The sequence below is a fragment of the Episyrphus balteatus genome, chromosome 3, assembly GCF_945859705.1.
Source record: "Episyrphus balteatus chromosome 3, idEpiBalt1.1, whole genome shotgun sequence".
Classification (NCBI taxonomy): domain Eukaryota; kingdom Metazoa; phylum Arthropoda; class Insecta; order Diptera; family Syrphidae; genus Episyrphus; species Episyrphus balteatus.
Window position 1 is genome coordinate 81,895,780 of NC_079136.1, and position 19,308 is coordinate 81,915,087.

Below are 19,308 nucleotides of genomic sequence, written 5' to 3' on the forward strand. Positions count from 1 at the left end.
ACCTAAGACGTGTTGTATTAGGGCATTTGGATAAGTAAGAAATCATGAATCATTAATCGAATAAGTAGATTGGTTGGGTAATAAAAAAAAAAAAATAAAACATATTAAGTTACTTTGTTCGAACATAAAATTTGGGTGTGTTTTGTTTTGATATATAAAGGAATCAAAAAGAACCCAAACTTAAATCAACTAGATGAAATATTCGTTTAGAAATTTAATGTGTTTTATAGAATTTAAATGCTTCACTTGCGGATTTAAATTTCAATATGGACATGGACATTATATAACTTTTCAATTTGTTCTAAAAATGGACTTTCGAAGATTGTTCATTTTGTTTTTAAACTCTTGTAAAATACTCTTAAATTCCTATGTCAGTTAATAATAATTTAAAATAATTTAAGTTTTTCAGATCAAGAAGTACAAATACAATCACAAACGTTTATTTAAGACTATAAAATTCTTCGTGTACACTTATGTACTGAATACACTTATGAGTTCAGGCATAATGTCCTCAATATATTATTTAAGGTACCGATTGTAAATTTTCATTTTCTGAGTACACTTTTGCGTACTTTGTTGCTATACTTATTTTATTAAATTCTGTACTCAATGTATAAAAGCTTAGTATTCAGTACCTACCCAAAATCAGTAATGAGTACTTAAAGTCTGTGCTGTGTCACTATTTAGTACATAATGCTATAATGAGTACCCATTTAGTCTTTAATTATATTAACACGTTAAACTTAACAATAATAAATTGAGTGGTGTATAGTTTGGGCATTGAAATCGATGTTCATAATATGTGTTATTTAATTATTGTACTGTACACGTACTCAGTTTAATTAAAATCAGTACATACGAACCGGTGCCAAATAACATCAGGGTTTCTGTACTGAGTAATTATACATATTTTTTTTTTATTCATTCAATAATTTAAAACAATATTAAAAAACATAACTGCTAACAGGCAGAAAAAAAGGGATATTTTTGTTTAATACATCAAATTAGTTAATGAACACTTAGGGTAAAAGCGGGTGAGATGGCGCGGCGGGGGAGATGGCGCACTTTAAATATCTTTTACATTTATTGCTCTAAAAATGTATGAAAAATATTTTTAGCTTTCTTTAAATATTTTAAATCGAAGTAGCCAGTATTCGTTTCTTTGTCTTTGATACAAAAAATAAAAAAAAATTCAAAGTAAATCATGTGATGATTTTTTTCGAATTTTTTTTTTCGCTCTTTTTTTTTTGTTCCGATATTTTGTGAGTCGTTGGGATCTTAGATGCCCTTGATACACCAATACAAACAAGAGAGTATAAGCTACGGATTGCGCATGAAATCTGAGCTCTAGTTCTATCTGCTTTTTATGGGTGCTTACGAATAGGAATTATCCGAAAAAAGGTGAGATGGCGCAGTTTTTTGCGGGTGAAATGGCGCATTCCGTACAAAAATTTTTCAATTGAGTATAGTGTTAGCATGTGCCATATCACCCTCGAAATATTTTTTTTAAAGTAATTCAGCCAAGCTCACATTTTATAAAAAAGACGACTAGTTGCAGTCTATTATATGGCATGCATTGCTTGACTCTTTGACATCGTTCAACCATTTGTGCAATGAATTTGGCAATAGAAACCTAAAACAAACTCATGCGCCATCTCACCCACCCTAGAGGGGGAGATGGTTTTTTTTAAACTTTTTTTCTATATTAATTTAAAAATATAAATTTAAAATATAAAATTCTGTAAACCAAATAATACGTTGGATATTGAATATAGAACATTTTTGCATTGTTAGAAATATGGAATGTGGTTTACTTTGTAAAATATGACAGAAACAAAAAATGTATGCCATCTCACCCGCTTTTACCCTACTATTTTTTTTAACACACTTAAAAGATAAATTACGTTTTAGAACAGTAATCATTCTTGCTTACTTAGCAACTGTGACACGTTATTTAAAAAAAAAAATAATATTAGTTTTGAGCGTTTTCATTGTTACGGGTGTGACACTTTAAAAAAATTTAATGATTAAATCAGCTATTATCTGTTTTCATTAGAACATAACGTCAATACCTGAGGTAAATGCATTTAGTTCTCTATAATATTAAGTTCAGTTATTTGAAATTATTTATAACTTATAGTTTCAATGTCACATTAAGATACGTAACGGGCGTGACATTACAAATAACCTCTTTACTTTATCAAATTTCTGTGCAATACAGGAACAATTAATTACTTTCAAATTATTCGTTGTCACTGTGTTACGGGTGTGACAAGCAAGTGTTGCTGGCGTGACAATTGGTATTTTGCCCTGATTTTTCTTATATATAGAGTAAAAATAAGATCTCAATATTCTCACTCTAAAGAATCCGCGGCATGTACATATTTTTATGAGTTCAACATTGTCTAAAAACTTTAAATTAAATGAAAAAATAGATTCAATATCATTTTATGGAATTTTCAATTTAAAATAAACAAAAAGCAGATACCTCAAAGTAACGTGGGTTTAAATGAGTTTGAATATCTCATCTTCTTTGAAACGTAGGTATATCACTCCAATAAATTAAGAAAAACATTTATGTTTTCAATTATACAAATCATTTCAAGCAGAACTCTTTTTTTTTTAACAAAAGTCAAAATTTTAACTCAACTTTGACCTCGAAGAATTCATTTACCTTTCATATTCCTTTATTCATAATGTGTATTCATCTATTCAAAACATGCCTTAAGGATAATTTCATCTCTCGTTCATTTTTTATTCCGCGTCATCATAATGACGATGATGATGAAGAAAATATTTAATATTAACACTTCATGAATATTAAGAAATAGCCCGCCCCGTTCCGTCCGTCGCTGTTTCGCATATCTCGTCGTTCTTTAGAAAATCTCAAGTCATAAAATTCTGATTGCTGTTTGTATTCTCTCTCTCGCCTCATTCTCTTCCCAAAAACTTACCATTTTACCAGTAACCACCTCATTGCCATTCACCATCATTCTGCTGTATCATAGGACAATGGAAAAAAAGGAGAGCATGTCTAAAATACTTCTTCTTCTTCTTCTACACACAACCCACTTTTTCTTTTTTTTGGCTAAATAGATTAATTTCAATCCTTTGCAGCAGGCCAATATCTTATACTGTGACTCGTGTCTATTCTATTGGAATGTGCCTTTGTCACATTGAATAGAATAGAAAAATGGAACAAAAAAAAAAAAAAACGAAAAATATATAATATAGTAAAATCCTTAAGGATAAAAATTACTCAAAATATCCCATTCATATGTCATTCACAGGTATTGAATATTTAATGGATATTCAGAGTTTCATAGTCTTCTTATTCTTGCTTGTCTCTTCTCTGGCATGTCCTTATGGAATATTTATACAAAGTACATAAATGAATGGAATGTCAGATGAAGAAGATTTTCTCTGTCATCGCAGTGATGAAGGGTTAAGTTATCTTCTTGCAATATCTTTTGTATAGGTGGGGGGCTTAAGGATATATGATGACATAATAGCGCGGGTGACATTTTTGACCTTTCTTTCTTCTTCTCCTTTTTTTTTTTTTTTATTTGTTTTCGAGTTCGAATCTGAACTTATGATGGAACACACACACAATTCCGAACCTGATCCTGAATCCGATCCTTTGTGATGTGAAAGTGTCTTAACTGTCATAGTGACAGGCGCATTCTTCCAACAGATTGATATTTACTCCTTATTGTGTGCAGAGACTATACCTACCTCCTGACATAACATAAACGATATACATCAGACTAGATAGGATGATAACATCATAGTCATTGTTGTAATCATCATGTCCTTGTATCCTCTTTTACATAGACTATCACCCATGGATTTATACACACACATACCAACATAGATAGATATTTCAGTCATTGTCATTTTATTTAACTTGTCATGTTTAGGTTGTGGTTTTTTTTTTTGTATTTTTTGACAGCTGAAAAAGGACGAGCAAGGAGACGGCATGGAAGACACTTTCTTTAGGTTTGATTTCGTTGTTGTTGTTGTGTGTTGTTTTGTATAAAAAGAAACCTGTGTCCTTTGTGAACCTATAGTAGTAATATTTTTATTTTTTGTTTGGATTTACAAAAAAAAAACAACAAGGAGAAAAATAAGTAGAGATGCTGAGATAAAATATAATATTTTGTGCCATAAAATGCGGTATCTGGGTATGTCTTTGACTACACACAGGCGATGATTATGATTATGATGACGATGATGATGGCAGCCAGCGATGAAAGCGAGGATACACTGAACCAAAAAGGTACATGGAATTAATGAATATATTCATTCTATTAATGTATCGTTCATTATTATTTGTCCAATGATCCTGTTCATTAAGATAATGAACGGCCGTTCATTAAAATCAATGAACGTTCATTAATTCTATGAACCATACATAATTTCATTCATAAAATTTCGAACTTGAAATTTCGAACATATTTTAATGAATCGTTCATTAAAACAATGAACAGTGTTCATTGATTTAATGAATACGTTCATAAAAAAAAATAAATGCGTTCATTACATTAATGAACGGATTCATAGAACTAATGAACCGTTCTTAAAAATAAAAATATCCGTTCATAGAATTAATGAACACGTTCATTAAAATAATGAACCGTTCATAAAAATAAAAAAAATCGTGCATAAAATTAATGAATGCGTTCATTAAATTAATGAACGCATTCATTGAATCAATGAACCGTTCATAAAAATAAAAAAAAAAACCTGCCTAAAATTAATGAACGCGTTCATAGAATTAATGAACGCATTCATAGAATTAATGAATGCCGTTCATAAAATTAATGAACGCCGTTCATAAAATTAATGAACGCCTTTCATAAAATTAATGAACGCCGTTCATAAAATTAATGAACGCCGTTCATAAAATTAATGAACGCCGTTCATAGAATTAATGAACGCCGTTCATTAAATTAATGAACGCGTTCATAAAAATAAAAAAACCCGTTCATAAAATTAATGAACGCGTTCCTAAAATCAATGAACACGTTCGTATTAATTTTACGAACGTGTTCATTAATTTAACGAACGCGTTCATTAATTTTATGAACACAGGCCTACGTTCCGTAACTCTTGCACCGTCATAAGTGCTCGAAAAACATTGTGAATTCGAATGAAATCAATTTTTTTGTACAAATTTCATTTTGATTCAAATTGTTTTTCTACAACTTATTTCCATGCAAGCGTTATAGAACGTAGGCACTGTTTTCAATAAATTTAAAAAGTTAAATTTCGTATAGTCTTATTTCTTTGTCAAAGAATTTTTAATCTCCTGTCAAGAAATTAAAAAAATCAACTGACAAATAAATAAGTCATGGAAGCTTAGCTTTCTAAATTTATTAGGTCGAGATCTGTGAAAAAGAAAGAAAAATTAATGTGAATCGCCGTGTTCAATTTTTACAAACCTGTACATTCGGTTTTTCATCTCTAATCTTCTCCTTTCTGAAATCTTAAAGGTTAAATTAAAGAAATATTTATATTTACATTAACTCTTTTATTGTTCAAATAAACCAAATGAATGGCAGGAAAAATTTTATTACATTATTTTGTAGATTTATCTTCAGATAAGAAAGTGAAACAAATTATAAAAAGTGAAATTAAGGGAAATTTGAATCAAAATAATATAAGAATTGAAATTTTATGATCTCATTTACCAAAACTAGAGCATTTGTACATACATACATTTTTTATTTGGTGGGTGGGTATTCTCACCCATTTTGTTGAGGAAGGCAATATGGTCTTCTTAAGCTTGAATTGTGTTGCCTATCCAAACGAATGAATACTGCGAGTCCTTGATGGTATGTCGTATAACGTGTTTCCTACCATCTGTGTCTTTTTTTATAACTTTTTGGAAAGGTACAAAGTATCCATGCAGAGCCCAAAGTAATGCCGCATCTTTACAGTCTGAAAAAAAGCCAACCACATAAATACCAAAATCAGTAAGGCTTTTAACAACAATTTGGTACAATAATTATATATTTATACATAGCTATATTAAAATGTATGATAGTGTATTTTTAAGTATAAATTTATTTTTACTAATCACTTGGAATAGTAAAAAATAATAATTACAAGTTCTACTTAAAAATATTTAAACTAAGCACGAACTTTCAGATGAATCTGCTGTTTTAATTTTGATTAGAACCTGTCGTATATTTTTTTTATTGACACGGTTATCAGTACAGAGAAATTTTCAAAAAAAAAATTTTTCATTGAAAAAAATTCTAAGTCCCAATAGTATGTTAAGTTTTTTTGGCATCGAAAATTTTCTAAGTCCCCAACTAAATTTTTTCATTGAAATAAAAAAAAAAATTTTCATTGAAAAATATTCAAGTCCCAAAATAAGTTAAGGTTTTTTTGGTATCGAAAAGTCCCCAACAAGATTTTTTGTATTGAAAAATGTTCTAAGTCCCAAAACTAAGTTAAGTTTTTTTGGCATCGAAAATTTTCTAAGTCCCCAACATTGAAAAATATTCTAAGTCCCAAAAAAAATTTTTCATTAAAAAATATTCTAAGTCCCAAAAAAAGATAGGTTTTTTTGGCATCGAAAATTTTCTAGGTCCCCAACTAAATTTTTTTATTGAAAAATATTCTAAGTCCCAAAAAAAATTTTCATTGAAAAATATTCTAAGTCCCAAAATAAGTTAAGGTTTTTTTGGCATCGAAAAGTCCCCAACAAGATTTTTTGTATTGAAAAATGTTCTAAGTCCCAAAACTAAGTTAAGTTTTTTTGGCATCGAAAATTTTCTAAGTCCCCAACATTGAAAAATATTCTAAGTCCTAAACCGAAGTTCAAATAATTTATTAGGATTTTTTTTAAATATTTTATGAAAAATCATATTGAAAAAGTTAATTTATTCAAGTTTAAAACATCTAAATCAACATTTGGCCTGTTTGCGGTAGAGTGTCAATGATAATATGCAAGTTTATTTCAAAATACTAATGAAAATGATTGTAGATGGTAATCCTAGTTTCATTTTTTCTCAATTTAGTATATCAAACTCTATAAACGATCAAAACCAACGCTTAAAAGTGCATAAAAAGTCATTCTATTCAAATTTTATTGATACTCTACCGCATACGCTGCTTTCAGAAAAGAAAAATAAACTAAAAACGAAGTTCAAATAATTTATTATGATTTTTTTAAGATATTTTATGAAAATTCATATTAAAAAAGTTAATTTATTCAAGTTTAAAACTTCTAAGTCAATTTTTGGCCTGTTTGCGGTAGAGTGTTAATGAAAATATGCAAGTTTATTTCAAAATACTAATGAAAATGATTGTAGATGGCAATCCTAGTTTCATTTTTTCTCAATTTAGGATATCAAACTCTATAAATGATCAAAACCAACGCTTAAAAGTGGCTAAAAAAGTCATTCTATTCAAATTTTATTGATACTCTACCGCATACGCTGCTTTCAGAAAAGAAAAATAAACTAAAAACGAAGTTCAAATAATTTTTTAGGATTTTTTTAAGATATTTTATGAAAAATCATATTGAAAAAGTTAATTTATTCAAGTTTAGAATATCTAAATCAATTTTTGGCCTGTTTGCGGTAGAGTGTTAATGATAATATGCAAGTTTATTTCAAAATACTAATGAAAATGATTGTAGATGGTAATCCTAGTTTCATTTTTTCTCAATTTAGTATATCAAACTCTATAAACGATCAAAACCAACGCTTAAAAGTGCATAAAAAGTCATTCTATTCAAATTTTATTGATACTCTACCGCATACGCTGCTTTCAGAAAAGAAAAATAAACTAAAAACGAAGTTCAAATAATTTATTATGATTTTTTTAAGATATTTTATGAAAATTCATATTAAAAAAGTTAATTTATTCAAGTTTAAAACTTCTAAGTCAATTTTTGGCCTGTTTGCGGTAGAGTGTTAGTGAAAATATGCAAGTTAATTTCAAAATACTAATGAAAATGATTGTAGATGGTAATCCTAGTTTCATTTTTTCTCAATTTAGTATATCAAACTCAATAAACGATCAAAACCAACGCTTAAAAGTGCATAAAAAGTCATTCTATTCAAATTTTATTAATACCCTACCGCATACGCTGCTTTGAGAAGAGAAAAATAAGCTAAAAACGAAGTTCAAATAATTTATTATGATTTTTTTTAAATATTTTATGAAAAATCATATTGAAAAAGTTAATTTATTCAAGTTTAAAACTTCTAAGTCAATTTTTGGCCTGTTTGCGGTAGAGTGTTAATGATAATATGCAAGTTTATTTTAAAATACTAATGAAAATGATTGTAGATGGTAATCCTAGTTTCATTTTTTCTCAATTTAGTATATCAAACTCTATAAACGATCAAAACCAACGCTTAAAAGTGCATAAAAAGTCATTCTATTCAAATTTTATTGATACTCTACCGCATACGCTGCTTTCAGAAAAGAAAAATAAACTAAAAACGAAGTTCAAATAATTTATTATGATTTTTTTAAGATATTTTATGAAAATTCATATTAAAAAAGTTAATTTATTCAAGTTTAAAACTTCTAAGTCAATTTTTGGCCTGTTTGCGGTAGAGTGTTAATGAAAATATGCAAGTTAATTTCAAAATACTAATGAAAATGATTGTAGATGGTAATCCTAGTTTCATTTTTTCTCAATTTAGTATATCAAACTCTATAAACGATCAAAACCAACGCTTAAAAGTGCATAAAAAGTCATTCTATTCAAATTTTATTGATACTCTACCGCATACGCTGCTTTCAGAAAAGAAAAATAAACTAAAAACGAAGTTCAAATAATTTATTATGATTTTTTTAAGATATTTTATGAAAATTCATATTAAAAAAGTTAATTTATTCAAGTTTAAAACTTCTAAGTCAATTTTTGGCCTGTTTGCGGTAGAGTGTTAATGAAAATATGCAAGTTAATTTCAAAATACTAATGAAAATGATTGTAGATGGTAATCCTAGTTTCATTTTTTCTCAATTTAGTATATCAAACTCTATAAACGATCAAAACCAACGCTTAAAAGTGCATAAAAAGTCATTCTATTCAAATTTTATTGATACTCTACCGCATACGCTGCTTTCAGAAAAGAAAAATAAACTAAAAACGAAGTTCAAATAATTTATTATGATTTTTTTAAGATATTTTATGAAAATTCATATTAAAAAAGTTAATTTATTCAAGTTTAAAACTTCTAAGTCAATTTTTGGCCTGTTTGCGGTAGAGTGTTAATGATAATATGCAAGTTTATTTCAAAATACTAATGAAAATGATTGTAGATGGCAATCCTAGTTTCATTTTTTCTCAATTTAGGATATCAAACTCTATAAATGATCAAAACCAACGCTTAAAAGTGGATAAAAAAGTCATTCTATTCAAATTTTATTGATACTCTACCGCATACGCTGCTTTCAGAAAAGAAAAATAAGCTAAAAACGAAGTTCAAATAATTTTTTAGGATTTTTTTTAAATATTTTATGAAAAATCATATTGAAAAAGTTAATTTATTCAAGTTTAGAATATCTAAATCAATTTTTGGCCTGTTTGCGGTAGAGTGTTAATGAAAATATGCAAGTTAATTTCAAAATACTAATGAAAATGATTGTAGATGGTAATCCTAGTTTCATTTTTTCTCAATTTAGTATATCAAACTCTATAAACGATCAAAACCAACGCTTAAAAGTGCATAAAAAGTCATTCTATTCAAATTTTATTGATACTCTACCGCATACGCTGCTTTCAGAAAAGAAAAATAAACTAAAAACGAAGTTCAAATAATTTATTATGATTTTTTTAAGATATTTTATGAAAATTCATATTAAAAAAGTTAATTTATTCAAGTTTAAAACTTCTAAGTCAATTTTTGGCCTGTTTGCGGTAGAGTGTTAGTGAAAATATGCAAGTTAATTTCAAAATACTAATGAAAATGATTGTAGATGGTAATCCTAGTTTCATTTTTTCTCAATTTAGTATATCAAACTCAATAAACGATCAAAACCAACGCTTAAAAGTGCATAAAAAGTCATTCTATTCAAATTTTATTAATACCCTACCGCATACGCTGCTTTGAGAAGAGAAAAATAAGCTAAAAACGAAGTTCAAATAATTTATTATGATTTTTTTTAAATATTTTATGAAAAATCATATTGAAAAAGTTAATTTATTCAAGTTTAAAACTTCTAAGTCAATTTTTGGCCTGTTTGCGGTAGAGTGTTAATGATAATATGCAAGTTTATTTTAAAATACTAATGAAAATGATTGTAGATGGTAATCCTAGTTTCATTTTTTCTCAATTTAGTATATCAAACTCTATAAACGATCAAAACCAACGCTTAAAAGTGCATAAAAAGTCATTCTATTCAAATTTTATTGATACTCTACCGCATACGCTGCTTTCAGAAAAGAAAAATAAACTAAAAACGAAGTTCAAATAATTTATTATGATTTTTTTAAGATATTTTATGAAAATTCATATTAAAAAAGTTAATTTATTCAAGTTTAAAACTTCTAAGTCAATTTTTGGCCTGTTTGCGGTAGAGTGTTAATGAAAATATGCAAGTTAATTTCAAAATACTAATGAAAATGATTGTAGATGGTAATCCTAGTTTCATTTTTTCTCAATTTAGTATATCAAACTCTATAAACGATCAAAACCAACGCTTAAAAGTGCATAAAAAGTCATTCTATTCAAATTTTATTGATACTCTACCGCATACGCTGCTTTCAGAAAAGAAAAATAAACTAAAAACGAAGTTCAAATAATTTATTATGATTTTTTTAAGATATTTTATGAAAATTCATATTAAAAAAGTTAATTTATTCAAGTTTAAAACTTCTAAGTCAATTTTTGGCCTGTTTGCGGTAGAGTGTTAATGAAAATATGCAAGTTAATTTCAAAATACTAATGAAAATGATTGTAGATGGTAATCCTAGTTTCATTTTTTCTCAATTTAGTATATCAAACTCTATAAACGATCAAAACCAACGCTTAAAAGTGCATAAAAAGTCATTCTATTCAAATTTTATTGATACTCTACCGCATACGCTGCTTTCAGAAAAGAAAAATAAACTAAAAACGAAGTTCAAATAATTTATTATGATTTTTTTAAGATATTTTATGAAAATTCATATTAAAAAAGTTAATTTATTCAAGTTTAAAACTTCTAAGTCAATTTTTGGCCTGTTTGCGGTAGAGTGTTAATGAAAATATGCAAGTTAATTTCAAAATACTAATGAAAATGATTGTAGATGGCAATCCTAGTTTCATTTTTTCTCAATTTAGGATATCAAACTCTATAAATGATCAAAACCAACGCTTAAAAGTGGATAAAAAAGTCATTCTATTCAAATTTTATTGATACTCTACCGCATACGCTGCTTTCAGAAAAGAAAAATAAGCTAAAAACGAAGTTCAAATAATTTTTTAGGATTTTTTTAAAATATTTTATGAAAAATCATATTGAAAAAGTTAATTTATTCAAGTTTAGAATATCTAAATCAATTTTTGGCCTGTTTGCGGTAGAGTGTTAATGAAAATATGCAAGTTAATTTCAAAATACTAATGAAAATGATTGTAGATGGTAATCCTAGTTTCATTTTTTCTCAATTTAGTATATCAAACTCTATAAACGATCAAAACCAACGCTTAAAAGTGCATAAAAAGTCATTCTATTCAAATTTTATTGATACTCTACCGCATACGCTGCTTTCAGAAAAGAAAAATAAACTAAAAACGAAGTTCAAATAATTTATTATAATTTTTTTAAGATATTTTATGAAAATTCATATTAAAAAAGTTAATTTATTCAAGTTTAAAACTTCTAAGTCAATTTTTGGCCTGTTTGCGGTAGAGTGTTAATGAAAATATGCAAGTTAATTTCAAAATACTAATGAAAATGATTGTAGATGGTAATCCTAGTTTCATTTTTTCTCAATTTAGTATATCAAACTCTATAAACGATCAAAACCAACGCTTAAAAGTGCATAAAAAGTCATTCTATTCAAATTTTATTGATACTCTACCGCATACGCTGCTTTCAGAAAAGAAAAATAAACTAAAAACGAAGTTCAAATAATTTATTATGATTTTTTTAAGATATTTTATGAAAATTCATATTAAAAAAGTTAATTTATTCAAGTTTAAAACTTCTAAGTCAATTTTTGGCCTGTTTGCGGTAGAGTGTTAATGATAATATGCAAGTTTATTTCAAAATACTAATGAAAATGATTGTAGATGGCAATCCTAGTTTCATTTTTTCTCAATTTAGGATATCAAACTCTATAAATGATCAAAACCAACGCTTAAAAGTGGATAAAAAAGTCATTCTATTCAAATTTTATTGATACTCTACCGCATACGCTGCTTTCAGAAAAGAAAAATAAGCTAAAAACGAAGTTATAATAATTTTTTAGGATTTTTTTTAAATATTTTATGAAAAATCATATTGAAAAAGTTAATTTATTCAAGTTTAGAATATCTAAATCAATTTTTGGCCTGTTTGCGGTAGAGTGTTAATGATTATAATGCAATCAAATTTTAAAATATTAATAAAAATGATTCTAGGCAGTAATTGTAGTTCTATTTCTTTGAAATGAACAGCAAGTTTGTTTTAAGTTCATACAAATTTTGAGAATGTCGTTTAACCCTTTGCTTCCTAGTGGTTTCAGCATGAAACCACGTATTAATTACTTTGTTAGTTTTTTTTTAATAAAAAATGGACTTCTCCTTTTGTACTCTCAGCTCAAAACATTCCTTATACAATGTTATTACTAGTACAATCATTATTTTTTCTTATTAGTGTGTAATTAGAAAATATCAAAACTTTTTTTCAAGATATTTGTATTTTTTTCCGGGAGCAAAGGGTTAAATACATTCTTCTGGGAAGGTATCGATATACAGGGTGTCCCAAAAGTAATGGATCAAACGAAGTATGCTGATTGGGGATCTTAAGGGCTCTCAGAATTTGGTAACTTGTTCATCCCAAATCCTTACGGTTTTCGATTTAATGCAATTCTTGTGAAATTTCGAAAAATCCCTACTTTGCAACAGTATTTTGCTTCCTGCGCCCACTATTGATTTTTGTTTTTTTAAATTCTTTTACAAAAACATTGCCAAATAATTAGGAACAATTAATTAATCAAAATATTTTTTATTCCATACGCCATTTCGATGCAAATTAACTAACAGTTTCAAGTTTTATAAAAAATCAGTTTCTTACTTTTTTTTGAGAGCAACACCGTTAAAAAAATTTGTACGGTATAAGAATGGTTTATTATTTTAAAAAGTTGCCCTGTTATTGTAGTTTTCAAAAAAGTATAAAAGTTACCAAAGTTGCAGTTAGATCTCAAAAAATTACAATTTGAATTCAACAAAACAGGGTTTTTCAGAGCAAAAAAACAAACAAAAATAGAGGCTTTTGTTCAAAGAAAAATAAACAAATAACAGTTCGAGAAAATGTGTTTATTTTTGGTTGTTTTTTGTTCTGAAAAACCCTGTTTTGTTGAATTCAAATTGTAATATTTTGCGATCTAAATGCAACTTTGGTAACTTTTATACTTTTTTGAAAACTACAATAACAGGGCAACTTTTTAAAATAATAAACCATTCTTATACCGTACAAATTTTTTTAACGGTGTTGCTCTCAAAAAAAAGTAAGAAACTGATTTTTTATAAAACTTGAAACTGTTAGTTAATTTGCATCGAAATGGCGTATGGAATAAAAAATATTTTGATTAATTAATTGTTCCTAATTATTTGGCAATGTTTTTGTAAAAGAATTTAAAAAAACAAAAATCAATAGTGGGCGCAGGAAGCAAAATACTGTTGCAAAGTAGGGATTTTTCGAAATTTCACAAGAATTGCATTAAATCGAAAACCGTAAGGATTTGGGATGAACAAGTTACCAAATTCTGAGAGCCCTTAAGATCCTCAATCAGCATACTTCGTTTGATCCATTACTTTTGGGACACCCTGTATATATAATATAAATCATAAAAAGTAGGTACATACCAGGAATTATTTTAGCAAGATTGGTGGCGGCTGGCGGGAGCAACGTGGTGTCTGGATAGAACGTGGTGTGGCAAATGACGACGACAGCGGAGGAAGACAATAATGTGGCGGATGTGGCGGCAGCGTGGTGGTGGCAACGTGATGGCACTACATATAAATATATTAATACATACGTATATATTTATAAGATTAAATGATCAATAAAAATTATAAAAAGTAGATACATACCAGGAATTATTTTAGCGTGATGATGGTGGTGGCTGGCGGGAACAACGTGGTGGCTGGAAGGAACGTGGTGTGGCAAATGACGACAACGACACCGGAGGCAGACAATATGTGGCGGCAGCGTGGTGGTGGCAACGTGGTGTAAGAAGAGCACTACATATATTATAAATATATTAATACAATTATAACACATTTTAGGGATGAAAACACTTACCTTAAATTTTTGATGCATGAAACGACGTGATGGCAGCAGGCGACGGGCGGACGGCGGCAAATGGGAAATCGAACAAATCTCCTATATATATGATAAAAAACAAATTATTTAACAAAACAAATGTGTACTTTTAATAAATAAATGCTTTTAAATAATAAATACTACGTAATCTAATGAAATACTTACTTTTTATTTTTGCTTCAGCTCTCCGCTGAATAGCTCCTCTTATCGATCAGACATTCACACTGTAACTGAATGGCTTGGGTTGGCTTGGGGACGCCGGCTACATCATTTAACGAAAGAAATTCTTTCGTTCTACGTATCAACAAGTAGTGTTCCCACTTTATTTTACGCGTTCTTTAAAATTTAAGTGTGAACTATGTGCAAAGAGCACAGTTAATACACAAAAGGTAATATCTTGTAAATATATGTTTTCAAAAATCGAATATCATAGATATTGTAAGAATATTGACAATCACAGTAAAAAAAAATAACTTAAAATTTTCTTTCATGTTGAAAGCACAAACAGATGAAACGACACCAAAAAATAAGTACTAAAGGGGTTTTCACATTCAACAACATTTACATCTCCTTGTTTCGTTAACTACTGTTCACATTGATACGAACGGTTGTTCAACCGAGATAAATGTTTGTGTGAGCAAGAAAACTTTGAAAATGAAAACAAAACACAAAACTACTTAATATGTACAAACACAAAAAAATACACAAGGTAATAAGCCCCGTCTTATTTGATTCTCCAACTCGGTTAAAAAAAATGATATTTCGACACCTGTCAAATGTGGTCTCAAAACATTTTATTCTCATACTGAATAAAATTATTACTTTAGTAAAAAGTTAAATGATATGAAAATCTTGTTCATAATTTGATACACTTTTTAAAAGTGTGATCACTGCAACATGCAAGTTGCCCTTCGTTAAATTTTAATGAACGGTTCATTAAATCAATGAACACGTTCCTAAATCTATGAACACACTCATAAAATTCATGAACACGCTCACTTCCACAATAAATGTATTCGTTAAATGATATGAAAACCTTGTCCATAATTTGATACACTTTTTAAAAGTGTGATTACTGAAACATGCAAGTTGCCCTTCGTTAAGTTTTGATTAACTATACATTGAATTTATGAACGGTTCATTAAATCAATGAACACGTTCATTAAATCTATGAACACGTTCATTAAATCTATGAACACGTTCATTAAATTCATGAACACGCTCACTTCGACAGTAAATGTATTCGTTAAATATGAATCTTAACGAATAATTGAAATAATGAATGGTTCATTAAAATAATGAATGGTTTATTAAGTTTTGGCGCCTTTTTAAAAAGAAGAAAAAAAGATTTATTTTATTTTCGTCATATCTTTTCTATTTTTGCTTTTTTTGAAAAATTGTCAGATATAAAAGTTGTAGATTTTTTAATTTCCGACAGAATTTATTAAATAAGTTTTTTTGATTTTCGCTTTCGTTTAGAAGTTATAGCGACTTTTGTGAAAAAAAAAACATCTCTCAAACAAAAACACATGAAATTTTTACTTTTTTCGTCATAACCTTTTTATTTTTGCTTTTTTTGAAAAATTGTCAGATATAAAAGTTGTAGATTTTTTAATTTCCGACAGAATATATTAAATAAGTTTTTTTGATTTTCGCTTTCGTTTAGAAGTTATAGCGACTTTTGTGAAAAAAAACATCTCTCAAACAAAAAGACATGAAATTTTTACTTTTTTCGTCATAACTTTTTTATTTTTGCTTTTTTTGAAAAATTGTCACATATAAAAGTTGTAGATTTTTTAATTTCCGACAGAATTTATTAGATAAGTTTTTTTGATTTTCGCTTTCGTTTAGAAGTTGTAGCGACTTTTGTGAAATAAAACATCTCGCAAACAAAAAGACATGAATTTTTTTTTTTTCGTCATATCTTTTCTATTTTCTATCTCGCAAACAAAAAGACATGAAATTTTTACTTTTTTCGTCATATCTTTTCTATTTTTGCTTTTTTTGAAAAATTGTCAGATATAAAAGATGTAGATTTTTTAATTTCCGACAGAATATATTAAATAAGTTTTTTTGATTGTCGCTTTTGTTTAGAAGTTATAGCGACTTTTGTGAAAAAAAACATCTCTCAAAGACATGAAATTTTTACTTTTTTCGTCATAACTTTTTTATTTTTGCTTTTTTTGAAAAATTGTCAGATATAAAAGTTGTAGATTTTTTAATTTCCGACAGAGTTTATTATATAAGTTTTTTTGATTTTCGCTTTCGTTTAGAAGTTATAGCGACTTTTGTGAAAAAAAAAACATCTCTCAAACAAAAAGACATGAAATTTTTACTTTTTTCGTCATAACTTTTTTATTTTTGCTTTTTTTGAAAAATTGTCAGATATAAAAGTGTTAGATTTTTTAATTTCCGACAGAATTTATTAAATAAGTTTTTTTGATTTTCGCTTTCGTTTAGAAGTTATAGCGACTTTTGTGAAAAAAAAAACATCTCTCAAACAAAAAGACATGAAATTTTTACTTTTTTCGTCATAACTTTTTTATTTTTGCTTTTTTTGAAAAATTGTCAGATATAAAAGTTGTAGATTTTTTAATTTCCGACAGAGTTTATTATATAAGTTTTTTTGATTTTCGCTTTCGTTTAGAAGTTATAGCGACTTTTGTGAAAAAAAAAACATCTCTCAAACAAAAAGACATGAAATTTTTACTTTTTTCGTCGTATCTTTTCTATTTTCTATCTCGCAAACAAAAAGACATGAAATTTTTACTTTTTTCGTCATATCTTTTCTATTTTTGCTTTTTTTGAAAAATTGTCAGATATAAAAGATGTAGATTTTTTAATTTCCGACAGAATATATTAAATAAGTTTTTTTGATTTTCGCTTTTGTTTAGAAGTTATAGCGTCTTTTGTGAAAAAAAAACATCTCTCAAACAAAAAGACATGAAATTTTTACTTTTTTCGTCATAACTTTTTTATTTTTGCTTTTTTTGAAAAATTGTCATATATAAAAGTTGTAGATTTTTTAATTTCCGACAGAATTTATTAGATAATTTTTTTTGATTTTCGCTTTCGTTTAGAAGTTGTAGCGACTTTTGTGAAATAAAACATCTCGCAAACAAAAAGACATGAATTTTTTTTTTTTTCGTCGTATCTTTTCTATTTTCTATCTCGCAAACAAAAAGACATGAAATTTTTACTTTTTTCGTCATATCTTTTCTATTTTTGCTTTTTTTGAAAAATTGTCAGATATAAAAGATGTAGATTTTTTAATTTCCGACAGAATATATTAAATAAGTTTTTTTGATTTTCGCTTTTGTTTAGAAGTTATAGCGTCTTTTGTGAAAAAAAAAACATCTCTCAAACAAAAAGACATGAAATTTTTACTTTTTTCGTCATAACTTTTTTATTTTTGCTTTTTTTGAAAAATTGTCATATATAAAAGTTGTAGATTTTTTAATTTCCGACAGAATTTATTAGATAAGTTTTTTTGATTTTCGCTTTCGTTTAGAAGTTATAGCGACTTTTGTGAAAAAAAAAACATCTCTCAAACAAAAAGACATGAAATTTTTACTTTTTTCGTCATAACTTTTTTATTTTTGCTTTTTTTGAAAAATTGTCAGATATAAAAGTTGTAGATTTTTTAATTTCCGACAGAATTTATTAAATAAGTTTTTTTGATTTTCGCTTTCGTTTAGAAGTTATAGCGACTTTTGTGAAAAAAAACATCTCTCAAACAAAAAGACATGAAATTTTTACTTTTTTCGTCATAACTTTTTTATTTTTGCTTTTTTTGAAAAATTGTCAGATATAAAAGTTGTAGATTTTTTAATTTCCGACAGAATTTATTAAATAAGTTTTTTTGATTTTCGCTTTCGTTTAGAAGTTATAGCGACTTTTGTGAAAAAAAACATCTCTCAAACAAAAAGACATGAAATTTTTACTTTTTTCGTCATAACTTTTTTATTTTTGTTTTTTTGAAAAATTGTCATATATAAAAGTTGTAGATTTTTTAATTTCCGACAGAATTTATTAGATAATTTTTTTTGATTTTCGCTTTCGTTTAGAAGTTGTAGCGACTTTTGTGAAATAAAACATCTCGCAAACAAAAAGACATGAATTTTTTTTTTTTTCGTCGTATCTTTTCTATTTTCTATCTCGCAAACAAAAAGACATGAAATTTTTACTTTTTTCGTCATATCTTTTCTATTTTTGCTTTTTTTGAAAAATTGTCAGATATAAAAGATGTAGATTTTTTAATTTCCGACAGAATATATTAAATAAGTTTTTTTGATTTTCGCTTTTGTTTAGAAGTTATAGCGTCTTTTGTGAAAAAAAAACATCTCTCAAACAAAAAGACATGAAATTTTTACTTTTTTCGTCATAACTTTTTTATTTTTGCTTTTTTTGAAAAATTGTCATATATAAAAGTTGTAGATTTTTTAATTTCCGACAGAATTTATTAGATAAGTTTTTTTGATTTTCGCTTTCGTTTAGAAGTTATAGCGACTTTTGTGAAAAAAAAAACATCTCTCAAACAAAAAGACATGAAATTTTTACTTTTTTCGTCATAACTTTTTTATTTTTGCTTTTTTTGAAAAATTGTCAGATATAAAAGTTGTAGATTTTTTAATTTCCGACAGAATTTATTAAATAAGTTTTTTTGATTTTCGCTTTCGTTTAGAAGTTATAGCGACTTTTGTGAAAAAAAACATCTCTCAAACAAAAAGACATGAAATTTTTACTTTTTTCGTCATAACTTTTTTATTTTTGCTTTTTTTGAAAAATTGTCAGATATAAAAGTTGTAGATTTTTTAATTTCCG

General features: G+C 27.1%; 1 protein-coding gene and 1 long non-coding RNA gene across 5 annotated transcripts in view; one reads left to right on the forward strand and one right to left on the reverse strand.

Moving 5' to 3' along the window:
• LOC129913331 (maternal protein pumilio) overlaps nucleotides 1-19,308 on the forward strand; it is a 464,853-nt gene that overhangs the window by 384,195 nt on the left and 61,350 nt on the right. The window lies entirely within an intron of this gene.
• On the reverse strand, nucleotides 5,060-14,708 carry LOC129913335 (uncharacterized). Its single transcript, XR_008772033.1, has 5 exons — nucleotides 14,650-14,708; nucleotides 14,464-14,544; nucleotides 14,253-14,402; nucleotides 14,025-14,171; nucleotides 5,060-5,943 (listed from the first exon to the last, which is right to left on the reverse strand). It is a non-coding gene; the product is annotated as an uncharacterized LOC129913335 (long non-coding RNA).